Source organism: Epinephelus lanceolatus, chromosome 2, assembly GCF_041903045.1.
Source record: "Epinephelus lanceolatus isolate andai-2023 chromosome 2, ASM4190304v1, whole genome shotgun sequence".
NCBI lineage: Eukaryota > Metazoa > Chordata > Actinopteri > Perciformes > Serranidae > Epinephelus > Epinephelus lanceolatus.
In genome coordinates, this window is record NC_135735.1 from 28,746,685 (window position 1) to 28,774,235 (window position 27,551).

A 27,551-nucleotide genomic window follows, 5' to 3' on the forward strand; every position below is an offset into this window, starting at 1 on the left:
TCATAAAACAAGTATTTTTAAACTTTTAAAAAGGTTGTCTGAAATATCCACGTATTGAGATTTGTGATCTACTAGGGGAGTGGTAAATATACACTATAGCCTGTTCCATGCTGTTGTCTTCATTCGTCTCTATTTACATGTACTAGTGTGGATATTGGAGAGGAAGACTACGCTGTTATGTAAAGAGATTAAGAAGAATAGGAAGTACAATTTTTTTACAGTCCAAATAACTCCAGAGAGTAAAGAAATTATATTGGAAATGATAATTACATGATCTCTGAGGAGGTAAGAAGAATATTGACTTTATATGGAAAATATTGAACCATGAGTACTCTATCCACAGTCATGAAGGTTTACGAAGTTGGTGAGACTTGGTATGTTTCCTATATTAGGAATAAGAATAGGGTTTTTATTATGATCTATTTACAGAGGCATGCATCAATGATCCTCCCACCAAAGAGAAAATAGTCCTTCCAGTGTATTTATCTGACATTGTCAACCATCTCATGTGTATGAGTCTGTCTGTTGTTGTTTTTTTTTCTTCTTTTTTCGTGTTTCGTATAAAAAAGCTGGAGGTAAAATATTAGGGAGGGAATCAGGAGTAGTAAGAGGCTTTCAAGAATTTCACTGTCGGGATTTCGAGGGATTTCAGCAGGTCTTGTCTTTTGTTCTTCAGTGAAGTCATTTTTGAATGTTGTGCTTCGTAGGTGTCTTCGTGCGATTGGTTCGGCCGCTCTGACGTCATTGCTGCTCAGTCGTTGGGTTATCTGTGAACAGAAACAGGAGGAGAGAGGAGGGGTTGGACGAGAAAAGAAAAGAAAAAAGTCATTAAAGTGTGACTCAGACCACAATTCACTCACATACTTTAGTGCAGCGCTTCCATGCACGCACATAAAGCGCACTATGAGGCAGCGAGTGAAGTCCACATTGTGAGCTGTACAGGGCTCTTGTCTAAACTCGGCCCCCCAGTCCGGGGTTTATGGTGACACACAGTGAGTCACAGTCACTGTATTTGGGGGGTGGGGTGGGCCCTGCTGTCACTGGTGCCAGTGTAAAAACAAAGGCAGAGTGACCACCCTGTGAGTGTACATAGCAAGCCCACTTGGCCGAGATTCAGAGTGACAGTGGCATCAGCATGGGGGGGTGACTCTATAATCAGCTTCAATTAAGGCCAAGGAGAGACAAGAAAATTCGTCGCGGATGAGTCTATTCCATGTCCTCCTACATTATACAATCTGTTTGTGTCTTTATTCTGTTTTTGTGTCTTGAAATGCACAAAGTTTGGTGAGACCCCTCAGCAGCTTGTGCTCTGTGTAAGGATGATTCATGTAGCCAGAAGGAGCACTTTGTGGGTGGGCCATTAGACACTGAGGCTATAGTGGAATTCAGCGACTATCTACTGGAGATCCAATTACATGACCCTACTGTAAAGGTGCCCAGCCTGCACCCATTATAAATCACCATAAACAAAGCAAGTATTGACATTGCATTGCATACCGTTACAGCTCCGCTCAGGCCTGTAAAACCTGAAGTTATTATCTTAGTCGTATCCACTCAATTCGCCAAAAGATGGTGTCATTTATTAGCCATAAGATGTTTGATTTTTATTTTCACTAACATAATTTTAGTATTCCCAAAAGAGGTTGAGGCAACTTGTGCAGCTTCTGTTGATAAAATATTATAATCATAATCAAGACTATAATTTGAAACCTACTGGCATTACAGTTTATTACTGGTATTATCATACACATAGATACACACACTCTTCCTCAGTGGCCCCTCTCCGTGTGACATTGTCTCTGTTTGCCTCCCACCACTAACAACACAAATCACTGCAAGCTATATGTCCCTGTTTTGTCCACCTTTTGCGCAGCAGTGAGCCATGTTCTATGAGCTAATATCCTCACAACTGAGATCACAGCTGTTGCCCCGGGGCATGCTACATCCACTCTCAGAGAACAGCAACAGTCAAGACTCCAGCCCTTCAAGACCGACTGTGGTCCCAGGGTGTGTGATAACTGACTATGTGATGGGAATGCAGGGCCATTTGGACCTCCAAAGCCAGGTGTTAGCACTTCAGCTCACTGCCTCATCAATAATTGACAGAGGCAAACCAATCAGAACAATTTGCTCCCCACAGCGAAGTGCTAGAGCCGCCTAACACCGGTGAATCATTAATGAGGCAATTAGCTGAAATGGTTAGATGGTTAGCCCTCACTGGCAGCGCTCCTGTGACGCTACTGCGATGGGTCTCCTTATACAGGAGCTGCACATGATGGCGTGATGTACCGGCCAACACAAGCTTGAAGGGGAGAGAGTGGAATCACACAACAGCGCTTGGAGACAGAGCCGAGCCTCTTTAAGGTTGGAGTGTAACTTGTGTCAGTGATGCCAGCTCTCCATCTGTTGACCACGGATCAGAGGGCCAATAATGGGAACAAACCCAATTGGCCATTACCATGGGAGATTGACCTTTATTGGTTGTTGTTACCATTGCACAGACCAACAGAAGCCGTCTCCCGGGTGATTCAAGTGTGGGAGAGCCTTTATGGACATGGATAAAATCGACCTCAGTGACATCACTCAAACATGGGGGAAGGAACAACAACAATAACAGCAAAGATGGAGTTTGCCTTTGAAGAGCAGAGATCCTGGATTGTTGTTTGAGAGGAAAATCAAAGCCCCCGGGGAGCTGCTCACAAAGCCTCATCGATTGGCCATATTGGAACCATTTCATAGTTTATCGATGCTCCTCTGCCTGCTCTCTCAGCCCTGGGTCCAGTACATGCTCAATTAAACCGGCAACCTTGATGTCAGGAACAAACCATACAAACACTGCACGCTGCATGGATTATTCCCAAACACACACTCCCATTTAAAGTAAATATTTCACACACTGTCCATTTTGTTTAGGCCAGATGAGATTAAAATGATGTTGTTTACTGTTCCTCATTTACAGCTTTTCCCTGCACAAAAACGAGTGTTTCCTCTGAGTTTTTCAGCTGCCCAATCATCCTAATGCATTCTCAGTTTCAATATATCTTTGTGATGGAAGGATTTGGAATGAGAGTGAAAAAGCGGGAGCAATAGAAAGAGAGGGAGCAGGGCTGAAAGAGAGGAGGGGGAGGAATGCATACTAAACTCTTAGGGTTCATTGCTGAGGTATTACCTTATAGCAGGCAATGTGTGCAAAGATGGTCTGAGAGTCTGTAGCTTTTCATCTGAACTAAGACGATAGAATTAAATTTCAGTAACATATACTGTATACTATGCTTTCACCGATAGTATAGACGATATTAGAATACTTGTGCGGATAGTTTTAATCTATTTATCACAGTAGCTGTTTCATCTAAGTCCACACTGAAATACTAACACAACTATCACAGTTTGAATATGTTTAATTGAATTATGGATTGGGGTAAAGGGTGATGATGACAACTTCAAGCAAAGTAAAGGAAGTAACCAGTGCAGTCCCGTATGTATTTTGTTGGTAGAACAAAAGCCTACAAAATCCCAGGCCTCCATAGCATCATGGTCTGCAATAAAAAGATCGCCAAGAACTCTTCAGGCTTCCCAGAGTTCATGGTTACCTATCTGTTCTTTCGAGGGTACATGGTGGAACATTCTGTTACAGATTACATGGAAACCCTCCATGTTCAGAACAGAAAATTAACTTCCTCCAGTCACCTATTGTAGCTAATAACCAGATTCAACACTAAGTGTGTGATCCTTCATTAATACACTGCTGTCAAATTACTTATGATGACATATTTTAATGCCAGTGGGAGATAAGGCAATTTGCAGAAAGAAGAAAATAGCTCCAGTGATCTGCTCCATTATTTGCCCCCGTTTTAACACTCTTGGGCTCGATTTCCTGCGAAGTCTTGACAAATTCCCTCCGGTGTATTGGTGAGTTACGCTTCACAAAGCAATCAGTTTGGGAAATAATTAAGTATGGCGATAGCAAGCACTTCACAAGAGCTATAGAACATAGATAATGGTTGTAATCTAAATGTGTTTGATAAACGTAAATTTAGACATGTTTCATCCCAAAAAGCAGAGTGTCAATTAAGAGTCCAAGTGTTTCACCTCGACATGTGATTGCAGCTTATGGGAGGCAGTCATAACATTTACACATATCCTGTAGGCCCCAACCACCTAGAGAACAATTTAGGACACATTGACTCTCCTATTCTGAAAGCACCAGAGCGAGAAGGTTGTATATTCATAACCATTGTAACAGCTCTTTGTCTGATCGAAAATAATAGAAAGTATTTAAACATGATTTCAATGAAAACTGACCTGGTAAGACTGCAGCCATTTCAACCTTCTGTCATTGAATAACCTTTTGATCATGAGTCATACTAGAACGGTATAAATTGTAGCTTGCTCCAGCAGACCGAATCACCATGACACTGCACTAACAACAGCAATCACTTCAAGGTAGACAACTGGCAATTGATTTGGATTGCAGAGATATGTGAAATCAGCAAACTTGTTTATTTGTTATGTCATTTTCAGGCCAAACTGTCATGTTTAAAGCTAAATAGCTTTAAATACTTAGTGAGGATAGCTTATTCCTTTATGTACAGTATTGTTTCTTTTCTAGCAAAGTGGTTCCCAACTGGTGGGTCGTGGTCCAAAAGTGACTCGCAAACATGTCAAGTTTGTAAAAAAACACACTTTATTTTGAAGTACAGTGAATTTCCTGCACAGAGCTTTTATTTTGTGGTGCAGTTTCCTGCTGTAGAGTGACTGACTAACAGACAGCTACTAGACAGAGACAGCAAACTAGCTCAATGACAATGCCAAATGCTATTATGACACTGAATAGTTTAAATGACAAATCTGGGCCCTGTGGCTGGACCAGTTGGGAGCCACTATTCTAGCATCTTTGATAAACTGAATCTAACATCATGGAGGCTAAAAAATGTAATGCTGTGGAGAACCTGGTCCCACTTCGAAGTCGTCGGAATCCAGCACTTGGGCAGTCACTTGTAGTGTCAGAAACCAACGAAAAAAGGCGTCCTTTAATGTTGGCTTGATACAGGCCAGTTGTGATTATAGTTTAATGGCGCCCAGTGGCATCAGGGGGAGACGCAGCAGGACAAGGTGAAAGCTAAAGCAGCAAAAGTCCGATTAGGGCGGGTGGAAGTGGTGATGGATGGTCCAACAAACACGACTTTCACCCGAAAGAGCGGTGTTTGTGTCCCTTAAGATTCCAAAGCCAAATCCAGGCAGAACTTGACACGGTGTCCCAGAACATGAACAACCAATACACCCAGGGTACCTTGCACGTTGTATGTGGACATGGAAAGTCCATGTCCAAATGTCAATATTTGTCGAGGCCGGAGTGAGAATGTGTTGCTGTGGACGGGGTCACATCAAAATGTATTTTATCCACCTGATAGAACCCCCTAAAAAAAATCAATATCAGTCTGTGCTATATTTGGAATATTTTCACCCGCTTACCTCACACACAAACTAACAGAAGCAGTGGTAGACCAGCAACTCTTGTTGGGTAAAGTAAAAGTACTGTTTTTGTCAGGCTGGTGTCTTTGAAATAACATATTCAGTTACCGGTTGCACAGAGCTGTCTGACAGCAAGGTGAAAATATTCTAAATATACTTAACACTTAAAGCGATACAGATTTTCTAGTTGGGTTTTGTTTTAGGGTGGTTAAAAGCTAATCAATTGTGTTTGTGACTCGGGGGTTCTCTACTCAGAAGTTATTGTAAATCAACATTGTGATTAGGTTTGTATTTCTGTTTTAACTACCAAGCCAAACATACCAATAATTCATTGGTTTCTAATTGGCTAAATGGATTGGGATAAACCAGCCCAATAGTAAAGATAAACAGCTTGTCAAAAAAATGTAAAATTTGATTTTTCTCTTTTTAGCCAACTGTGAAACAGACATTAACGATGGATTTCTCAAGGAAACCTTTTGTTGTTGATGCAAAGGAAAGATTTCAAGTAATTGATTAGTAGCTGGGTCGACCTGTGTTGCTGATATTGACAGTTATGCAGATATTGTAGACAGCTAGTCTCTGTTTAATGATCGCTATTCACTTTTATAGCCCTCCCAGGAAGCCATCCTCAATAAATATTTGCAAACAGGAAATTTGCAGTATGACTTTTGAGAGTCATAACCCTGACACCTATGTGTTTTGAGATTAACGTGTAATTAAAATAGTAAATCAATATTTATTAAGCAGTACTACAAAGCAAATGAGAAATATAATCAGGTCATATAATGAGTCATGGGATAGAGAAGGGTCCTTTAAAATAGCATTCTGCAAAGCAAGGATATACATAGATGCCAAAAATACTGTCAATCACTTGGCACACACACATGTGCTCTTCACACATACACAAACACAGGTATAGAAACCTCATCTCGCCCTGAAGACCCCCTTCCTTTCCAAACCACACTTTTTAAATGTGGAGTCTACACTTTTTTTCATTTACTCACCACAGCTTTCCCACAGTTATGGTTTGAAGACTTTCATGGCTACAGTAGCTTCGATTGCAGAGACAAAACACCTGAAAAGACCCCCTGCGCCTCTCACACTGCTGAGCTCAAAGAGAGTCAAACACTGTCCATACTTTCCAGCCATCCACTGGAGTACGGAAAAGAGATGTTAAAAGCTTAATGGACCGCTCCTGTTATTGTTTAAAAATTGCTCGACATATAAATGGCTGAAGAAAACATTGGTTGGCCTCAATTATGCATTGAAAATAAAGTTATGAGCTAGTGGCTGAATTATTGATGCTGGCACCGGGAACAAGAGCATGTTGGCAATGTGTCACTGCTTTTTTGCTGATGCTTCATCTTGTATTGATAATTTTTCATCTAAAAAGCCCATGAAGTCTTGATCTGTGAAAGATGGAAAAACACACCATGAGTATTGGAAATCTAATGCAATATTACTGGAAGAGGAAAACAGATAACATAACATCGAGTAACATAATGGAAAAATAAAAATGGAGGAGAAAAAAAAAATGTGTGGGGCTTTAAGTCGGTGGCGTAGATACTGTCTGCTGTTTGAGCAATATGTACTCTAAGATCCTGAACTGAGACAATACATCTAACAACCTCACTCTTTACCTAGTAGAGGTGTTACATTAATGCCATTATTTCTCAACAGTCTCTATGTGTGTATAAAATAGGGCATAAAAGCACTAAGGCTCTGGGCTTGGGACTGTCCCGTGGGGCTGACGCACTTCCTGACATGCAAATGCTTGTGGTTCATCTGCCGATAGCCTCTCTCTATCCTATATGTCTCACTGACTCAGTCACTCAAACACACACACACACACACACACACACACACACACACACACGCACATGTGCACACAAGCATCAGCATGTGCAGAGTACAGAAAAAAATGCAAATGCTTATTTTACTAATGAAAATATTTGCAGAGTTAAAGCCACGATCTAGAAATAATTGTGAGCTCCTGTGGTCTCTATTGTTTCATAGTATTTGGACATTTTTGCATATAGAAATTACCTCCTACTTTTTTCCATTTTACAACCAACACTGTGATGTAACGTGATGAAGCAGAGACACAAATGAATAAAAATAGTTGTGCCTGAATTCCTGAATTTTCTGCAAAGTGAACAAAACGCTGGTCTCCAGTAAGGTTAGTTAAGCAGATGATTTGATGTGTAAAAAATTCCAAATTACTTCCACTGATCCTTTCAGTGAATAACTGACTGCTGGTGTTGAAGTTCAGCATCTGATGCCAAATACACGGGCCGTATCAGTCCAAACGAATGTAGTTTTTTCCTTTTCTATTTTATATTGCCGCTTTTAGACACTTAAAGTCTTTACTAACAAACATTTCACACAGTGGTTGTCCTCTTTTTCCCACAGCTTTTGTTTTTGGGGTCAAGTGTGACTGCAGGCCGCATTGCACCGCAGCCTGTCTGACTGACTCTGTTAGCTGTCATTCTTTAACTTCTCCATCCCTCTTCTCACCTCAGACACACTCACACTCTTTGCACGAATGACCCAAAATGCTCACCAAAAACTAGAGATAATTGTGACTTATCATGATGGACTTTAGCGCTCCACCTAGGCGCCTGCTGTGGAAATTCTCTATTAATATTAGCAGTGAGTCAAAGATTGCTCAGCTCTTATCTCTGTGGATATTTTGAGAGTTATTCTGGAGAGCCCTCTCTCTCCGGTTCACCGGGGTAAATTTACTGTTAAAGAGACCATGGTGGAGACGCCGATTACCCAATCAGATCCTGTATTTATGGACTAAAGCCACAATGAGAGCGGCACCGCACTCATTTAGTGTTTCACAATCTGCGGCCGTTTAGCAGTCTGTGCACAGCCAAACACCCTGTGGAGAGAATGTCTTTTTCGTCGATTGTTAGAGCTCGAATGAGACTAATGTTTTTCTATCTTTGTCCTTTTTGGATGTGTTTGAACATTTTTTATTTGAGTGCAAACTGAGTTTATTCTCTGCTGGATTTTTTTTTGTAGTAGCATAAAAGCTTGTTTAATTAGATTTCACACATATACACACTTCAAACAAGTTATGCAAAACTTTCTTTTAGTCCTTCAAAGAAGTTTTAAGCATTTCAGCATATGGAGATGAATATACTGTTAAAACACTCAAGCTGTATCTTTGTAGCAGATGCTTTTGATTTAATAAAAATATTGCTCTATGCTTTTTTTTTTATTAAAAATGGAAATCGTTTTTAATTCGTTTATTAATTGTTTTATATGTTATTTAAAAAAAATCAGCATGTAATTGGCTTTCCTAAAAACATTTTCTGGACTTATATGACTACATGTAAATGGTTCTCCTAAAAAAAGCTTCCTGTTTTTTATTTTAAATATTTTGTGTTATAAAGTGCTCAAGCACTTTAAAAGAAAAGAGCCGCACACTACTGTCTGCAGACCTCGGCAGCTGACATTTTCAGCAGGCATTAAAAAAAGCTCAATGAATCATCTGCCAACGTTTGAAGACAGAGAGGTTGAGTGAGGTTGACAAAGACGGGGAGATCAAAAGAAAAATACAGAAGTGAAACTGAGCAGGAAAACGAGTGCCTGTGATATTTCTCACGAAGCATTATGACTGGCCTCAGCCCGCGGCCGAGTTTAGGCCACTCACAATCAAACATCCAGAATATCTCCTGCATGATTCACCGAGCAGCACTCACGGTTAACGCACTGCTATGGGGGGAAAGAAGACATTGTAGTGGATGCTTGAGTCAAACAACCGCAGGTCACGTCTGCGCCTCAGTTTTACATGCCCATACCTCTCCAGCCCACTCATGTGTGCCTGTGGATGTGCAGCACAGCCTTAAAAAAAAGAAAAAAAGAAAAACAGCATGTGGATATATTTTCTGCTCGGTGTCAGTTTCGTGCCGCCCGTGACTCAACTCCTGTCATGCTTCGGTCTTTCATCTCCGTAACGGTGACTGCTGAGATGCTCTTACTTTTATTTCCGATAAATGACTGATTTTATGTTTAACTGGCAGTCGGAGGCCACCGTTAACCTTTCCACACCTCCGCAACAGTGTGCTTTTCACCTCATTTGTGAGGTGTGAGATGTGTGCTAGTACAGAGCCGCCCACTCACTTTCCTTCCAGGGTCCCATAATGTTAGCCTGTGGAGGAGCCGCTGAGGAGATCAATATCCATCAGACTGCTAAAATAAATACATTTATCACACCCTGATACTTGCTACACCTCGCCACAACAGCATGTTACATCTGATTGGAGGCAGAGATACTCGGGCTCACCCAGCAGCTACAGAAGCTACCGTCAAACTCTCTCCTTTAAAAAAAAAAAAAAGGTCACATAACACAACGATTGTCGCTTTCAATGGTGTTGAGCAAGAAGATGACAGACTTACGGCTCTCCGTAGCTCACATAGAACAATACTTTTGACTGCGCGCTTCATCTCTTGTAAGCTCTCTGGGTTTTAAAATCTCATCTGAGGAAAATGTTCCTTCTGTCCTCCCTCTGCTGCAGATAAAGAACAGGCGTTTGAGTAATTATGGTGCATTATCACCAAGGAACGTTTCATTGCTACATTTTAAGCTGTGTAGTGAGCGGTGACAAACGAACGACCATTTTAATTTCTATCAGGAGGAAAAACACATGGCTGGAGCCAATGAAGTCAGCTCTCTCATTCTGCCACTGACTGAGACCATCTGGACCAAATAAAGTTTTTCCCTTTGAATCAACAGCTGTTGGAAATTACACGACAACACTCCTTCTCTATATATCAGTCTTTTTTTTCTGTTGTTGTTGCTGCACTCCTTTTAAAACCAGCCATGTTTGTTTTATGGTTTTAGTTTAGTGCCAGAGTTGATCAGTGCTCACAGAACAAAACAAAACCTGACTTTTTCAAATGCACCTGTGTTTCCCTTTATTATTTTTTCTTCTTCTCGCTGCATGTCTTTGGCTCTGTATCTTCCTCCCTCTAACCCTGCCCACTCTGCGGTGGTGATCGAAGGGTTGACCATGTCAGTCAATCTGTCAGCGGCTGACAGTTTTACAACACATGCACTACACTGATGGGTACCATCACTCACGTAACGATTGCCCCTCCGCACGCTGAAATCAAAAGACAAGACAGAGCGAGAGGGGTTGAAGAAACGGAAGTAGAGGCAGTTGAGTAAAAATAATGACTGAGACTTAGTGAGAGTGGGAGAAAAAAAGAAGCAATTTTATCTCAGTTTCATTTTTGAAACTGTATATTCCCTTTTCAAGATTTTCATGAGGTTTTGAAGCCGGAGGTAGATTTTCCCCTCGGTGCTGCAGAGATGGAATCACCGTGGTTTTCTTTTTCCGCTGGCCAGAGGAGAATTTGTTCCACTCTGCTGGCGAATATGATTTTAACACTTCATTTTGTCCTGGATTACTATCGGAGAGCAAGGCATTTAAATGTTTTTGACATTTTTTTAAACTCTAAACCATCTTATATGTGGTTAAAGCAGAATTATCTATGATCAAAACTCACTGTGTCAGAAATGCAGAAGAGAAAGGACAACAAAGGCAAACATGAAACTGAGACGCTTGACACTTTAGTCAGTTTAGCTCTTTCAGTTGCACGTGCCACTAATCACTGTGTCCACACACACACACACACACATTATAATAGTTCGTTTCAGTGGCTTTTTTTCCACCTGCTACTTGACAGCAGACGGTGACGGGAAACTGTCGGACCTGACGGCACATGTCCTAGACGGCTGGGTCAGCAGGAAGCCACAAGTATGCACACTTGAGCCTGGAGTTTTACTTACATAGAAGCCAATTTGAGGATATAAAAGATCTGATGGTTTTAGGAAAATGTGCTTTGAATTGCCAAATCCTTTTGTTTTTTTTAATAGATAGTTATTTTATAGATAGATTTTCTCCTGCCAGAGTCCGAACACTTGCCAATTTATTTATGTAGCAAAAGAGGAAAATGCCTAATATGAAGTTCATACTCACTTAATGACATTAAAGAAGCAGTTTGGTAGTGTATTTTTTGCACAGTGCTGCATTGGAGACAATTTCAGAAGCAACAAACACTCTTTTTGAATCATGTAGTACATTTTGATCAGTGAGGGTTTTAATTAAATCAGTTACATTTTGATTCGCAGCTACTTATAGACTAAATGGGTTGAGATCTGCTCTCAACATTACTTTGACACTTGACAGTGCTGCAGATTAATTAAAAGAAGCCATGCTACAAATTGAAATTACAGCACAAGCAGTAGTCTCTCTCTCCGCAGACCCAGGGGAGGAACAGTCCTAAGCGTTCCTCAGAAAGCAGGAGGCAAAAGCTGCCCAGAGGAGAGAGGCAAACGAGCCAATCTGTTAGTCTGTTTACGGGGGGAATGGCGGCAGAAGCATCCTGCCACCCCGCGCCGTCATATGGGAGCCAGTCTCCCACAAACACATGCTTAATGACTCAATTTATTCACCCCGTCACTATATCTTCATCTTTGCCTCTCTCTTCCTCTAATGGTCCTGCCCATATGCACTTCCAGTTTTCCGTCTCCGTTGGTGTATTCAAGTTATGGGCGCAGTGTTGATAACTTGTGTAGTTTCTGTGGAGTGTGGAGGAACGTGATGGTGACACATCAGGCCTTTGAATGGGGCGCTGTGTCCCGCTGTTAACTCATGGCAGGGGTAGTTCCCGGTCACACGGTCACGGTGGGGTTGTGTTTTGAGCGGCCCGCGAGATGCGTGTCAGTGACATCTGGGCCAACATTGCCGGAGCATCGATCAGACTGTAGCTCTGGAAGGTCTCTCAAAAGCTTTATTCTTAAATCTATGCTGACAGGTGATGACATGATGGAGACGGGCCTGCTGAATTGATTGTGTCCTCTCTCTCCTTACACTCCCGCGCTCACACTCCCACCACTTCCATCGGCCTCTCTCTCTTCTCCCTTGCCTCTTTGTCCCATCACTCTCTCCCCTTCCATCTCTCCCCTCCTCCTCCTCCTCCTCCTCCTCCTCCTCCTCCACCCGCTCTCCTTCTCTACTCATCGCCTGGATGTGTTGAGCACAAGATGTCAGATTATTTCCCAGCAGACACTGCGCTGTGTGACAGAGGACTGGAGCTGTATATCACTGGATGACACTTCCTCTGCCCCCCCCCCCCCCCCCCCCCCCTCTTCTCTCTCTCCGTAGACAACATCAAATATCGCCGGGTCTTTTTGATCACTTAAAAGGCTTGTATTAGGAGAGGAGCTGGTGCTTAAACAAAAGCAAACAAAGTGTTTCATCTGTCATGTTTGTCAGTGGGCCATATGTGCGGCGTAACAGCTTTTCTATCGGCGAGGTGGCAAACCACACGATATCACACGTTACGGGACTCCAAAAACAATCCAGACTCTGGTGGCCATTCTTCAGCAACTTATTTTTTATTCTTATTTATTACTCTGTGATTTTTGAAAATACATGTTATATAAAACAACTAAATGAAACCCAACTTGTAATGATGAAACATAAAAAAAAAATCCCTTCAGCGTTCAGATTTTTTAATGCCCACTAAAACTGGGCTGCAGTCCATTCCTTGTAATTGTAATTGAATGCACTGAGGGCTTTGGCACGGGGCGGGGTCGGCACAGTATCCAGGCCAACCGCTCAGCATATTGTTTCTATGGCACCTGTCCCCCCAGATTAATAACTCCAAGGTCTGCGTTGGCAAAGCACGCATGGATATCAGAAATTACAATACTAATTCAGGACTAGGGATTTATACAGCAGCCTCTCCCGGGATTTATGACGAAGTGAGCACGGGAGCAGGAAGAGAGACGGAGAGAGACTAATAATCCTAGCAAAAGTGATTAGCTCAATGGGAGAAATTGTGTGTTTGTAGCCCTGCGATTATTATTGTGTTTCTCATCACATAATGAGTTTGAACAATGCAGTTAATGGTATTATTGGCGGGCCACCAGAAACGGGGTGTATATAAGCTTGATAGCACTTTTTTGTCAATAAATCACTCCAGTGCACATGGCAATATTTAAATCTATGTTATTAAAATTGTTGGAACAACACTATCAGATTTATGTTGTGTTATTTTATTATGGATTGATTATCATCATCACAGGCATATCTGATTTGCGTGGAGGCAGCTGGAGCGTGGTTGCTTTAATCCATTTTGATTGCTCTGCAGAGGAATGCCACTGCTTTGCTTGAATGGACAGCCGTGCACCTCTGATGACTGGCTTAGAGAGAAAATAAACCACTGTGGTTTTCCCCCCTTCTTTCTTTTGTTCCCTGGTATTTGTTGGTACAAGTATTTGTATGTTTTAAATATCTCAATTCTGCGTTTCTGGTGTTGTTTCAAAGGAAAATGTGATACAGCATCTTGTATTATTACCTCCTCTTTTACTATGCTGTAGGTCATTTATCTTGATGAGACTTGAGACATGGGGAGTCTTTATAATCATTATCAGTTTGATGAAAGCATTATGAATCATTTAAAAAAAAATAATCTAAAAACCAATTGCATTCAGTGGAAGAAGACAAATGGAAAAGAGCTGCATAAAAGGCACACCGGAGTAATTTCAGCTGCATTAAAACAGAGACAGTGGGACGAAAATGTGTGAGACCAGAGAAAGAAAACAGAGGGAGCAGGAGTGTGACCACCATATAGACGCACACTCTGCTCTCTGTTTACAAAGTAGCCTGATGTGAATCTAATTATGATCAGTTTGTTTATTCTGTTTCGTGATGAATGTATAAATCTGGGTAGTCTGGACGATGAGGGAAGAGATCAGTCTCAGCACGGAGAGGCATTCGAGTACGTCCGCTCACTGACACGGCAGCAGACTTACCGGCTCTCAGAACTGTGACAGCCCTGAAATTACAATTGAGTTTCACTCTTTCCCGCTTTCACACCTACCTCCTTCTCCCCTTCCTTGTTCTTCCTCCCTCTCCAACACTCCCTTACTCATTCTCCCTCCCTCTCTCTCTCTCTCTCTCTCTCTCTCTCTCTCTCTCTCTCTCTCTCTCTCTCTCTCTCTGATGGCTCAATAACAGGTGCCATGCTAAGAGAGCTGTTACAGCCGTCCCTGAGTGGTTGTGTCAGCAGCAATGTTAGGGTTGAGCTTTCCAACCTGCTCACCATGCAGGAAAAAGGAAAGAGAGAAGGAGGGGAAAAAAAATCTCTCCGGTCCCCAAATGATGCCCGCTGGGAGCCATCGTGCGCTAAATTTCGCCGGGTGGTTCTCCCCTGTTTTCTGTCTTGTGGCCCCCGGACTCCGATTTACAGACAGAGCCATATTGGGCCTTTCTGCATGGCGGGGCCCAAGCAGCTGTGTTCAGCAGAAAAAAAATGACAACAACAAAATAAAGAAATAAATAAACAAATCAACAAACACATAAGAGAAGCTTATTTCTTTCGCAAATGCTCGGATAAGGACTTTTTGTGTGCCATCTGCAGAAAATGAAGCGTGTAGTCGGACCTTGATTGCAGTTACACAGGTTTGGCCTGACTATTGAAAAACAGCCCTAACTGTTGTGGGGAGTCCACTAAAGGGTTGGAAGTCCTCCCGTCTGCATCAAAACAAATTCCTAAAAGTTTGTGTGTGCCATCTTTGAGTTGAAGAGCCAATTTACTGCGTGCGACTCAGCTGATAGTGACACCGCCTGCCTTTAACACAAACACGGCGATCCGTTGCCGTGATTGCTCATCTTTAACTCGTCTTTAAGCACACTCCTTAAGATTTGAGAGGTTCTTGGCTAAATCTATGCAAATGAAGCTGCTTTGTGAAAAGACGCATCACTGTGCATGAAGCCTGGAGCGGGCAATAATCACAGACGGATTGTGTGCAAACAAGAGATGCTAAGCACCTCAAACCTCTGCAAGCGACAGGAACACACAGGGAGAGACACACCACGGGGTGAAGGAGATAAGTCAAACAGTCAGGTGATTGCTCTTTTTTTTTTTTTTTTTTTCTGCTGATGAGCAACAAAACATTATGTTTACCTGTGAAAACTTTCTGATTCTGTGCGTGTGCTCTTGAAGAAATGCTCCTAATTTTAGGAACAGAATTTCAACACACAGCTACAGACACCATGACTGAGGACAGAAGAAGGAGACAAAGTCTAACGACCACGATCGGGCTTTTGATATTACATGTCACCAGCACGCCGGCATATAGAGTCGGCATCTCAGCATAATTCATAAACCCTTTTTCTCTCCTTTCTTGGGAGGAGGGGTGGAGATATGTTAGCATATAGGTAATCTAAATTTAGCTTCCATACCATCATGGGGCGTTTCATTTTACGCAACACAAAAAAAATGATAAATTTCAAAGGTGACCTGATGGGTTTCATTACAGCTGATTGATCGGCTTATGTGAGGGTGTCACGAAATGGACAGGGCAGACATAGTACACCTTCAGGATCCTACACAGGACATATAGGCCATCCTACCACGGCACCTATATACAGTGAGCTAGAGATGTATGGTGCATCTGAATATGTCTGCAGGTGCCTGAAATATTTGATATTGAACAAATAGAATTTACTTAAAATGCTCTTGTTTTGCGGCTTAATAATTTAGAAGACAGTAGAATTTATCTTTGACATAGCTCACACAGAAACCCAGAAAAAAGGGAGTAAAAACATTCATACAAAAGCTATTAAAACACAGACAACTCATCTAAAATATTGTAACAAAACCATGATACACCAGCTTTAAAAATGATTATTTTCAAACCTAATATACAGTTTCTACTTTTAAAAAAGTGACAATCAAGAAAAAGTAATTGACATATTGATAAAGTTTCAATAGAGTCAAAAAAGACTGGTATATACTGGGTAGTTAAACAGTATTTGGAGTAGGTTTAGCATTTCTGAATAGCCCATTTGATGGAATAAATGAAGTCATAGAGAAAACATTTCTGCTGTCACAGTTAGGAATGACAGTGAAAGTTTCAGAGCAGTTATTTTTATGGTTGTTTCTGCATTTGTCGCGAGTGTTTGGGAACAAAGCAGGGATCTGTGAATCCCTCCTACGAACTCGTAAATAACCCCTGCAATTCATCATAAGAACGAGAAGGAAATGTCAAGGGCACAGGAGTCCCTTTTTGTCGAGGTCACACACAAAACATAAACAGCAACACGTATGCAAAAACATACTGTACACACACACATTTACATGCTGCACTGTGACCACACTGCGCTACATAGAAGTTGAGGCATTGACAAATCACTGAGACCTGAAAGTGGGGCCGAGGTGGGACTAATTGAAATGAACTTTAGAGAAGGGGGGACACCTAATTAAACATGAACTTTCTATCCTGTGTTTGTGTTGACATCATGGGGCCTAAATTTAAAGCTCATCTTTGTTTGGCCGAACCTGGCGATGCAGCTAAAAGAATACTGCATGTGAGCACGGAGAAGGAATAAGGTCATTGCTTTTCCTCAGTGAAAACATATTTTTCCTTGTCTCAAGTCACTCGCGACACTTTTCTGGAGTGTGTGAGGGGCCCATTCATTATCTACTGCTTTTCCTCAGAGAGACTCTAAGCGCATATGGTATCTTGTGTTGTGTGTGTTTTCGTGTTTATCTGTGCCGGTTCGAGACAACTATCGTGAGCGGCCGCGCTTATTGGCATACACACAGCACGTCCTTATGCACCTGTGTTCATCTGAGTGAGCACGAGTGTGTTTCGGTTGGGGAGGGGATAGATGAGTGTGTGCATACGTGCATTTGTTTGTTGCTGTTTATTGCCTGTTCTATTTTCTGTATTACTTAGTCGGGGACACGGCCCAGTGCAGGAGCTGTGAAGTTTCCCAGTAACAGGCTAATTCCTCAGTGGCTGTTTAGAGTGTCTCCAGCAGTGCTAAGTGTTCTCCTCTCTGTGCCTGATCAGAAAACAGGACCACTTTAGTCAGTTTGTTTAAGGTCCCTCGAGAAGGCTCTCATATCCTCCCTCTACTCACCCCTTCCTTTTACCCTGCTCTGTCTCTCTTGCTCTCACACACACACAAACACACTCGCGGTGCCACCTTCACACTCCCTATCTCACATCGCATATTAAATAGATGAACTTGACATGTGTAGGTGCCTCAGTTTATCTTTTTTTTGAGCTTGTGCTTATTTAACGTCATTTTTTTGTTTAAATCCTTTTTTATTATGTTAAGCTTTTATTTTAAATGAATTCAAAGACAGTGATGAAGATGAGTCCATCGTTTTCTGTTTGCTTTCCTTTAACTAGAAGCATACCGCACATAATGAGCCATACAGACGGTGGAGAAAGATTCAGATGTGTAATGTGCATCCTCAAAAAGCAACTATTTGGCACTACATTTGATGCAAAGCTTTGAGTAAGCACTATATGTACAAAAAAATATGTAAGGATGAGGTTAGGGTTGTGAACAGACTGCAGCTTGAATTTATGCTGGGAATAAATGTTTATGTGTGGGATATTAAACAAGAGAACAACACATAAAAGGGTTCATAAACTTTTTTTTACTCAGTAAATTATACTCAACAGGTGTTCCTTTTCCATAAATTAACAATCAAAACCAGAAACTGTGTTCTTTTTTTGTCTGTTGTCCTGCTTTCGCTGCAAATTGGAGCCTAAAAATGAAAGAAACAGCAACATGAAGCTGCAGAAAATCAGATGTATGCTGCTGGCTGGTGTGATAGCAGCCTTTTATCCCACATGTGGGTCTGATTTTTATATGAACATGGATCATTAATGAAAAATAGTTCACATCAGGGCGTTGTGGAGTCCATCAAAGAGGTAAAGGTGCTGTTTAAGAGCTAGTTTTAATGAATTTAATGTGTTTATACTTCATGTCTCCACCTTACTATTTAATTAGATACCACCAGATTCATTGTGTGAGGTGTATGTGTGTGTGTGTGTGTGTGTGTGTGTGTGTACATGTGTTAGATAACTTCACCCTATTTCACCTGTCTCTATATAGCGAGGTAATATATGCTGTATAGTGCCCTCATTACAGCTCCCCCAACACAGCTCCCTTACACACATTCACGCTCATGCACACAAGCGTATTCACTCATACAATCATTGCAGGTGATTTCACTAGCACTACTACAATCATATATATTTTTATCATTCATTTATGGTGCTTTCAGTTCATACTGAATCAAAATACACTTTAAGAATAGGTAACTAAAACCTGTGTGTTGCTTTAACGTCAGTACCTGAGTGTAAATTCCGCTCTCTCTTTAACTAGAATCGAGACTCGGCTATATTTGCAAGTGAAATTCTTTGCATGGAGAAGCTACCTCGCAACATGGAGACATATTCTCCCTGTTTTGCTATGGCCTGGCCTGCTCTGCTATCCTTGTGTAAAGGTGAAGTTTCCTCACAAGAGCTGACAAGTGTGAAATTACGATCGGAAGTGCTTCATACCCTGCCATTTACCTTCATTCATTACCACACCGCGCGCACACACACACACACACACACACACACACACACACACACACACACACACGTACACGTACCTGCACGCTCCCTCCAGTCCACAGCTGACTGGTTGATATGGCAATCATTTCTTTAACCAGGAGTGTAGGAAAATAGCAACACACACTATGCATGACAGGCAGGATCTCTCAAACTTTGGTGGAGTCCTCAAAGGCATCGGCTCGCCTTTGGAGTGGTATTGAATATAGAGGTATAAAGGTATTAGAAAAGAGGTTGGAAGGAGAGATGGACGTACATGGATTATAGCTCATCTATACCACTCGTCTCCAGGAACTAGATCCATATGATGTTCAAAGGAGCGCTGGACCACAGAGGTTTTCTAGCAAGAGGTGAGGCAGGTCACAGGGCATGATGTCCTCCGAGGGAACTCTTTCTCACTCTCCTTCTTTTCAATTTTTTATTCTTACAGAGTAGTTACGGAACAAAATTAAAAAATAAATCACACAGTCACATCATTTTGCTCTCCAACTATAAAAGCAAGTCTCAGAATCAGAGACCAAATACAAAATTGTCGCTCTGTGTCTTTCCCCTCTCTAGTTAGCGCGTGTTGTCTGAAGGTTATCCAGCTGACTCTGTGGCCAAAAGGAACCGAGGAGTCGCTGGGCGGTCATAAGTCTTTGTCTTTGAAGACTGCACGCTGTGTTCATATCGCTGTTGCAGCGTAATTGATACAGGCTCACGCTGTTGAGCTTAACGGAGCCCCATCATGGCCTTACACTCAGATCTCTCACAGCTGTAGGGCTCAGAGTACTGAGCTCTCACAAAATCACACAAGCGTGTGCAGGCACACACACACACACACATACCCGCACACACACACACACACACACACACACACAAAACACCCAGCTGGCTTCTGGCGAGATCACAGCTAAAGAGATCCAGAGCGGAGCTGGTTAGACTAACACTAATGGAGATGAGCTGCCTGGTTAGCTCAATGGAAAATTGAGCAGTTGATGCTTATTTCATCACAGCAGCAGTCCGTTCCCTCGGGAATACACAGTCAACTTACACTGATTTTAAATCTTTCTGAAACAAAAAGAAATACATCGTGGTGTTTGTGAGGGAGCTTGTTGGGCCGCTACAGAGAACGCTTTATAATCTGAAGTGTTATAGCGTATGAAACCGCATGTGATGGATGGTTTTCTTCTAAGTAGCGTGCACAAAGGATACATTTGTAAGGGCATACTGTGCTCAATCAGAGCTCCTCCACTGACAAGGAGCTCTCCTCACTTGGCTCCTTAGAAGCAAGTGCATTAAATCATGTCACCAGTCGGTCCGGTGAAATCTGGGCCACACCTGAGTGCATATGTCCTGCCCGGCAGCACTGTAGCATAGTAAAAACTACCGAGGATCACTGGCAAGCAGGAGGGGGTCCTCTGCTTTTATCCCTCCGCCTGACATTCTGTGACATTTAAGAAGTCGTTAAAGGTGTGAGCATGTGGAGTGGGAGAGCGCAGCTCCTCAGGCAGAGAAAGACCCTCAGCGCTGTCACCAAATAAAACCTTGTTGGATGAACTGATTATGCTGTCAGGAAAATCTTAGCATTACATTACACTCTCCTGGAAAGATGTACTCACTCGCTGTGTTGACAAATCATGTACGGTGGCGTATGCTACGGACGCCTGTGGCAGTGTAGTGTTATAATTCAGCCCTGTGGCCCATGCAGATAGGAGGATGCACTGCAATTATCAGATAAAGTGCAGTCCTTCTCTGGCCCGGGCTGTTCTGGTTGTGTTTCATTGTGGTCACTCTTGGCTGTGACACAAACACACAGGGTCCACAGAAGATAAGAGTCTCCTCTTTTATGAGCCTTTTCCTCTCCACCAACAAACAGCTATTAAAGTGCGGCCAGATCTGGCTCCTGCTGGTGCTGCTGACAGCTAATGTCCTGCTATTTGTCCATCTCTGGCATCCGTCTCCATAAAGGCCTTGCTGTAAAAAGCCCCGCTGACCTACATCGTTAGGGGCTGACCCTGTCTTTACAGCAGTAAATGTTTGTTTAGGGGCAGTCCCCTGTTCTGAAGTAGCGATTAGCCTTTGGTAGAGAGAGGAGCCCTCAGGTTCAAAGCCCTTCCTCCACTGACAGCCTGTCAGCTCCAATACTAACAGAAAACACAGACTGAGAAATGCAGAGGCAGAGACAGGACAGTGATTACAAAGCCTCAGCTCTCTGCTCTGGGCCCTGTGCTGCTTCTCCAGAGGAAAAAAAACACTACCCTTCTCAACCCAGTGAACTGACAACTGGATGTGTACAGGCGCTGTAGTGGGGAAGTGGAAAGAACTCCTCTACCAGAAAAGGTAGGTTTACATGGTCTGCCCAGGCAGAACACCAGAATACACAAATCCTAAGCAGGTCTTGTGCATGTGATGGTGTCCTGTTAAATATTCATGATAATCTCCACTAAAAAGCAGTAACAGTCCATGAATGTGACATCTTCTCCCACCAATATCACCATGTTTGGTGTCCCTGTGTAAATCCATTATCAACTCATAGGATTTTGTGAAATTAAAACAAACTATAATGCAGGTTAATTATATGAACATCAAACTTAATTTTCACCTGTTTCTTATACAAGGCTAACCACTGCAAAATGAATCAGGGAAATTAGCTGAGTAATTGTAAAAGCAAATTTAAGATAGGAATTTGACTCCCATCTCATCAAAGATTGACACTTTGTCAGCGGCCCTTGTCATCAGATGCTGATAAGTACACATAGAGTCACCTTTAGTGGTGGAATGAAACGCACCAGGCGGCGGCATTTTTTAAACAGCATAAAAGTCTGCACAGGGTGGGCAGGAGTGTAGATGGATGGGTCAAACAAACCCAGGACTTTCACCTGTGAGGCCGCTCTTTGCTTCCTGTGTGAAACCAAAGTTCAGTTGAGTTATTTTAATAAGAATGTAATGTGCTACTATGTGTAGCATATTATGCTAGTCACATATGTCATGTTTTAATGACAAATGTACCTATTGTAAACCAAACCATGATGTTTTTTTCTAAACATAATCACGTCCTTTTGTTGCCTAAACCTAAAAATTAAGTTTTTACCTACAGTCTAAGTTTATTTTGAAAAGATGCTGTATCATTTAACGAGCAGGAATTGTACATTTTCATGTGAAAATCTAAGTATATTTTAAAGACAATACATGTAACGACTGTAAATAGAAATGCCGTCCTTGAACATCCAAACGTGATGCTAGAGGGTACGTAGAGAATCATAGTTTGACGTGTAGAGACGCTGACTAAGCTTTGATATTTGACAAGATTAGATTAGATTAGAGTGAGAATGTGTGTAGAACCAACAAAACAATAAAACTGTGTTAAATAAATTTGTTCGTATTGATCTAGTGGTTTAAAGCGTCACCATACTGCACGCTGTAACCTCTCTCACAAAGTGGATACTGAGTTAAACTTTAGATCACATCATTAGTCATCAGTGCAACAATGCTGCTGTGCTATAAAAGAGGCTCAGACATGTTGAGACATCTGTATAAACTACTCACCACTCTAACTACAACCCTCTTACTTTTCATCACACTGTTACATGTCAAACTCCGAGATCTTTTCTTCATCATGTATCACCACAGTGTTGTTGGAATGTTCTATTTTCCTCACCTTTTTAGCACGTATGTATATTTTCAAGACATTTCTGAAGCCTAGGCTTGTAAACCAATCATCTAACCCTTCCCCTTTTTACAACTCGCATCCAGGGACCTCACAATCCTCTCCCGTAATGCACCAAAGCTTCGTGCCTCCACCATGTAAATCTGTCCGTAAGAGTAAGAGTGAAAGTCAGTCGGGTCACAGTTAGACCTCTGCCCATCAATCTGAGACACACGCTCTCCACACATCGAGGTCCTGACATTCCCACAATACACGCAGGGGTAATGGAGTCCCAAAGATGCCTGAGGGGACATAAGTTACGGAGAAAAGAGATGGTGACAGGGTGACAAAAGCTCGCTACAGTCGGGTGCCTCCAGCCTCAGGTACAGGCCCAATGAGGTAGCTCCAGTCCCAAATCCTTTGTGGTAACCGGCTCAGGTCTGTCCTCAGCTGCATCCTTCTTCACATGGAGAGGACAGTGGGGCTTTATGATGGATGTTGCAAAGTTGACAGCTTGAGGTTTGGGGTTTAAATAGGGAGCACATCTGTAATATCCTGTGTGGCCTCTCAGCTGCTACAGTATACATTTAAAATCTCTCTCTCTGTCTCTCCTCTGTCTCCAGTATGACAGCCACAGGCCTACACGCTGCTCTGTGAGCAGGTACAGATCAATCTTAGCTGCTCTTACTCACAAGACAGAAACCTGAGGACGTTCTTCATCTGCACCTAAACACCCTCCACTGCTTGTACCTAAAGCTGAACACCTACAGATCTGATAGCGTTTCTCTACATCATAAGCAGCTGCAGACTTCTGTATGCTGCGCAACCACAACATGTAGACACAGTGGCAACACTGCGAGCGCTTATCTTCATGCACAAGACTGTATACATTCACATTATGTATTTAGGCATGCGTCAACAAACTGATGCAGTGATGTCTTTTACAATAAATACATTTAGTCACTACAATAAAGAACATTAAAAAAATGGAATATGGCTATATTGAGAGCTCCCTCGGCTTTATAGCCACTTTTGATGAATAATTCAAGTAGCACTTTAAATTATTTACATAAAGGTTATAGTGTAATGTTATGCAAAAAAAAGCTTCCCTGTTAGTGTAGCGCCGTCTTGAAATTATGGGGTGATTTTCCTAACCCTCCATGATAACATATGCTGTACTACATGCTCTAGCTGTTGTTATGATATGGTTTTCATTACTGTAACTATCAGCACCTGGGAACACTGCGGTTTCTAATAGAACGAGATGCACGATTTTCAGGAACATAAATTCTGTTTGCTATTTTTTTTTAATTTTCTGGGACCTCACCCCGGTCAGTCTGACCTGAACCTGTCTGGGCTAAAGCCAAAACTAAACACACAGACATCTGTTTCCTGTAATCCTCTTACAGCTACCCCCCAACCCCCCCACACATACACATAGCGTTCAGTGGTGAGTCTGTGGTATCTGTGACATTCTGACATGGCAATTAACTTTAACTTATGTCCATTGATTATCCAAAAGCAGCTTAGCCGAGCAAGGGTCAAGGAACGGACTTAAACTTAAAGCATTGAACAAGCCAAAGGAGACAGGTCAGGGGGCAGTCACACCCGTACAACCATGAGTGTGTGTGACTCCCCACATGTTTGTGTTTATACTCAAATATCTACATACATTTCAAGATTACTCTCCTAAAACATTGTTTCAGGTAATGAAGAGAGTGTGCCAGAGAGAAACATTAGAATATCATCATCATGTGATCCTGAATGATGATACAACTTTGAGTGAAATGGTGCCCTGATGTGTCCTGGTGTTATGTGCATTGCGTGAATGGCTGATGTACAATTATGTTATGTGTAGTATGTTTGTATGTTTTTATTGTGCATGCTTTTCATTTCTTCTGGACTATTATTGTAAGGCAGCAAAACTTGTGCAGCAGAGTCCAAGACGAATTTCCCTACGTGGGCAATAAAGTATATTGTATAGCATCGCATTGCATGGTATCATATCATAACATATCATATCGTCTGTCAAGCGATTAAAAAACTTAATCTTAATAATTAGAGCTCTGTGATTAATTAATCTAAATAATTATCAACTTTTGATGTGGAAGTATTTAAAACATTTCAGTTCAAATGAATTTTTCACTGCAGTCCATTTTGGAGGGAGTTAGTCAGTCACAGGTAGACTTACTCAGTTTGTGTCTGAATGCCTGGTCGAGTGTGGCTTGATGAGGCTTGCTGCTAGCGCCAGCATCAGAGGCTGTGCTAGCTCGGACCTACAGGTTCACTGCTTTACACTGAGGTGATATTTGAGGTTTGCAGTACTCTGATGGTACAAAAAATTCCTTTCTGCAGAAATTGCAGAGAACGGTGCTCCTATCAACAGTTTCAACAGGGCGTTTTTTTTAAATAGAAACGCTCCATTCACGGGGCCAAGAAGCATCGTCTCGTCTGCCTCAATCATGTGACAAAGCCACTGTGGCCTTCAGTGACATACTGGGTCAAAAGGCTACACGGAAGGTGATTAATCAGCGTTTTTTTTTTTTTTAACGTCCTGTTTTTCTGTGCTTAATTAATTCAATTTAATAGGTTATTTTGACAGCCCTAGTCATACTGTATTGTATCGTATCTTATTAATATAACCAAAACCCATGTCATTTTTTTTCCCACCTTACTTCTCTGCAGTAGCCTCACTGACCTGATGGTTTACAGTTTTTTTTTGTTTTTTTTTTGAGGATTATCTTTTTAACCTGTGCATTCCCATGAAAGTTGCTAACACATACAGTATGCAAAGAAATTCTGCACTCGGGCTCATATACCCATCAGTGTTTTTCTTTCACATTAAAATAATATGTTGACAAAGCTCTTGGTGGCTTTTAAATCTATACTTGACCTAACGGCTCAAATTTGAAGAATCTTTTTTGAAATGTTTGATGCTCAGCAAATTTCCATCAGTGTTTTATAGTCGTCTCTTTTTATAATATTAATGTATAGATAATAGTCTTACTGGGCTGTGGGACACTATAAAAAAAAGTTGTTTCTGTTGGTTTGATGAGCGATTTGTAGCAATTTTCCTGTTCGCAAGTATCTATAAAGCTAAAACAGTTGTTTCCAGTGAAGCGAAGAAAAGAGAAGGGAGATGTTTGAGAGCAACAGGACAGCTCTAGTGTGGGCCCTGAGATAACAAAGAGGAAACTGCAGTGTCCCTGCCACGGTACACGACCCTGCTGTCATCACTCACAGCAACATCCTCCATCATCCAAGTTTGCATCTCGTTGTTCTTAATTTATTACATGTTCCACATGTTAAGTGTGCGAACCCCCGGGGTGCAATTTTAGCAGCGGCGAACTATCAACAAATCTTTGTTTCTCCCTTGGCAGAGCGCTTAGTAGAAGCGATAAAAGCTTTTTGAGAGAAACAGACTGGAACAATGGTGGGGACTATACTCTAAACGGCTTCCTGTTGCGCTGCAGCGCAAGATTGAGCACTGCTTCAGAAGAGCAGCGCGAGAGAGAGAGAGAAAGAGAAAGGCGTTTCATATCACGGGTACAGAGAGCTAGGCAAGGGATACACAGAGTGAATGAAAGTAAGAGAGACACTTAAAACAAACAGTTTATTGACTCTGCCAGGGAGAGCGTGTGTGTGAAGTGAGAGCAGTGCAAAGATGCATGCGTGTTTACAGAGGCATGTCTTTAGTCTTCTACACAAGCTTCTCCCAGTCCTTTCAGCCACTTAGCACCCTGCCCGAGGGAGCTCAAGTGGCTGTTGTTGCAACGTCTCAGGGGTAAAAATACTAAAGAGCCAGACGCTTTGGAAATAAAGAACAGAGCTGTGTTTTAGATATATCAGTTTCCTTCTATCGTAAAGGACAAGAGATTTTTTTTTTCTTTTTTTTTTTTTTGCAGTGGTGATTCATTAATGAAACACATATTTGTAGGTGTTCTCAGATGAAAGGATAAGAGGAAGAATCAGAAGATATGCAAACACTGCTTCCATGGAGCAAGCAACTTTCTGCTCTTTGCATCTTTTTCAGTCAAGCTTTGGAGTTTTGAAAACTCAAATGTAAATCAGGATTCACATCGGACCACAGAAATTACACAGTTTATGCCCTGTCTCCTAAAAATTACATTCATACTGTATTTAACAGATTTTATTTGGACAGGTACATTTTGTTACTTGTACTTTAGAAATTGAATGATGGCTGGATTTTGTGTTCATCAGTATAACAAAATATTTGCTGTTTGTGTGTGTCTTTTCATCCACGTGTTTTCAGTTTGCACAGAAATAAAAACTAAGTAAAGCCTAAATTTCGCAAAAACAGTGCCAGTGAACTAAGCAGAAATTTTGTTTTCCCCAAACTGCATTAAGTAAAGCAAATTATAGTATACAGATCTATTTTGGAGGAGACAGGGTTCAGACTGCTTTAGCAATCGAGACACATGCAGGTCCACTACCCTACCTAATAATAGGTAGCAACAGTTAATGACTGTAGGGGTGAATTATTCTACCCCCCCTCTATCATCCCAAACGGGCAGAGTGCCCCTCTGTAGGCACCTATAGCCTTGAACCAGAATCCTTGACAGGGCCTCACCCAGCTTAAATACGGGGTGTTCCTTATTAGCACAGTGCCCAAGATAGGCCTGTGAAGGCTGGAGGATAGGTGAGAACTCCCTCAGGGGAAAAAGGAAGGATAGATGACACTTTGGCTTTGACTCAGACCTATTTGGATTTAGTAGCACTTTGTCACTGTCTCGACTTGCAGACATAAAAATGGAGCTGCCACAAAGGCTCTGCGCCGCACATCTGGTTAAAGGGGAAAAGAGCATGCATACACAGGATTTATATATAAAAAAGAAGAAAAGAAAATATCAATGTAACTTTAATGACATCCAGACCTATAAATGTAACTTTGAGCTGTAGTAATGGTAATCAGAAACAGAGCGGTCCCATCAGGAGCCAATCCGCTCTCTGCTTTTCATTAAAATGCTGGCCACTACT

General features: G+C 41.8%; 1 protein-coding gene across 1 annotated transcript in view; it reads right to left on the minus strand.

Annotated features, from left to right (window-relative positions):
- Window positions 1–388: 388 nt before the first annotated feature.
- Window positions 389–27,551, minus strand: part of mafa (MAF bZIP transcription factor a) — an 80,682-nt gene continuing 53,519 nt past the window's right edge. Inside the window, exon 3 of the mRNA XM_033621824.2 lies at window positions 389–767. The gene's annotated coding sequence lies outside the window, so the exon portion shown is untranslated. The remainder of the gene's footprint in view (window positions 768–27,551) is intronic.